The sequence below is a fragment of the Limulus polyphemus genome, unplaced genomic scaffold (genome assembly GCF_000517525.1).
Source record: "Limulus polyphemus unplaced genomic scaffold, Limulus_polyphemus-2.1.2 Scaffold15334, whole genome shotgun sequence".
NCBI lineage: Eukaryota > Metazoa > Arthropoda > Merostomata > Xiphosura > Limulidae > Limulus > Limulus polyphemus.
Genome location: NW_013680944.1, coordinates 2,172 through 4,213, shown reverse-complemented (window position 1 = coordinate 4,213; position 2,042 = coordinate 2,172). Strand labels below are relative to the sequence as shown.

The 2,042-nt window shown below is 37.3% G+C and overlaps 1 long non-coding RNA gene across 1 annotated transcript in view; it reads right to left on the bottom strand.

The window, feature by feature from the left end:
- Window positions 1-382: 382 nt before the first annotated feature.
- LOC111084254 overlaps window positions 383-2,042 on the bottom strand; it is a 2,742-nt gene continuing 1,082 nt past the window's right edge. The window contains exon 2 of the long non-coding RNA XR_002609464.1: window positions 383-725. This is a non-coding gene — a long non-coding RNA (uncharacterized LOC111084254). The remainder of the gene's footprint in view (window positions 726-2,042) is intronic.

The following is a 2,042-nucleotide window of genomic DNA, read 5'->3' as shown; positions in this document are numbered from 1 at the left end:
TCCACTGTGAGAAGGGGACAAATAACCAGTATTCAGATGACAATAAGAAAGCTTCCACTGTGAGAAGGGGACAAATAACCAGTATTCAGATGATAATAAAGAAGTCTACTTCCTCCCCAATGGCAACGAGCTAAAGAAGAAATCCCAACAGATTCAATTTTACAAAAAATAGGTGTAATAACTTTGAACATTATCACTGACTGGTGGTGAACTGGTAAGTTCTAAAAATGTGATATATGCATTTATAGTCATAAATTAACACTTATTTCAGTGACAAAGATATGTTATTAAAATTCTGTAATCAATATAAGCTACATTATTGTGTGGTATTTGTGTAAAAGTGATCAAAAATCAGACTTTCACACATAATTAAAAACAAAAAGACTAGATAAAAAATATATTTTATTTTTGGTGTTTGTTTTAGGGGTAAAACAAATCAGAATTCAACGTTTGAATCTTGTTTTGTTGTGTAGTTCATTGGGTTTGACGTGCATGTATAAATTAATAGTTTCATATTTTAAATTTCTCAATATCAGTGTGTTCACACACATACAACAAACTTTTAATATTACTGTTGTTGCTTCTCCGTTGATGGGTATACATAGCTATTAATCCTCCACAAACTGACAAGTAGTACCGCATGACACAGCTGTAACAACGAACTGCTCCATGGAGTAGAAGGGAAAGTGTTCCAACACAGCTCAACGACACCCAACAGGCATAATCTACAAAGAAAATTACAATTTTATCACACCTGAAAAACTCCAGTTAAAGAAATGATAAAAGTAGCAATCAGTGCCAGTAATTAAAGTGTCTGCACCAATAGTATGATTTTGTAACCTCCATAGACTTACCACTGTCCCATTGGGGGATGATTACTAAAGAAAGAAGTAAAAACAAATTCAGTTTTTTCTATTTTCTTTTGGCTGGACAAACTCTTTATTATTTCTGTTGCCTCAATATGAAGATTAAATAATCTTACACTTATTTTGACACTTTCAGTTCCTTAAATTATCTATTTATTATTAATAATTTCTGAGGGCAAACATATAACATAGTATAATAATATGTCATCCACACTGTATCTTCTATATCCAGAACTCCTCACATCTGGCTGGGATGCAAAAGACATTGTAGTGGTTCAAATGTTATTAGCAAACTGCTTGACTGCAACTGTTACAGTGTGAACTGACATAAGTCAGTGCTGTTACAGTGTGAACTGACATATGTTGGTGCTGTTACAGTGTGAACTGACATACGTCGGTGCTGTTACAGTGTGAACTGACATATGTTGGTGCTGTTACAGTGTGAACTGACATTCGTCGGTGCTGTTACAGTGTGAACTGACATTCGTCGGTGCTGTTACAGTGTGAACTGACATTCGTCGGTGCTGTTACAGTGTGAACTGACATAAGTCGGTGCTGTTACAGTGTGAACTGACATACGTCGGTGCTGTTACAGTGTGAACTGACATACGTCGGTGCTGTTATAGTGTGAACTGACATATGTTGGTGCTGTTACAGTATGAACTGACATATGTTGGTGCTGTTACAGTGTGAACTGACATAAGTCAGTGCTGTTACAGTGTAAACTGACATATGTTGGTGCTGTTACAGTGTGAACTGACATACGTCGGTGCTGTTACAGTGTGAACTGACATATGTTGGTGCTGTTACAGTGCGAACTGACGTACGTCAGTGCTGTTACAGTGTGAACCGACGTATGTCGGTGCTGTTATAGTGCGAACTGACGTACGTCGGTGCTGTTACAGTGTGAACAGACGTATGTCGGTGCTGTTACAGAGCGAACTGACATATGTCGGTGCTGTTACAGTGTGAACTTACGTACGTCAGTGCTATTACAGTGTGGGATGGGTCACGGCATTACTTGCTAACTTTACTATTAAAATTGCGATTGGTCACGACATTACTTGCTAACTTCACAATTAAAGTTGGGATGGGTCATGGCATTACTTGCTAACTTTACTATTAAAGTTGGGATGGGTAACGACATTACTTACCAACTTTACTATTAAAGTTGGG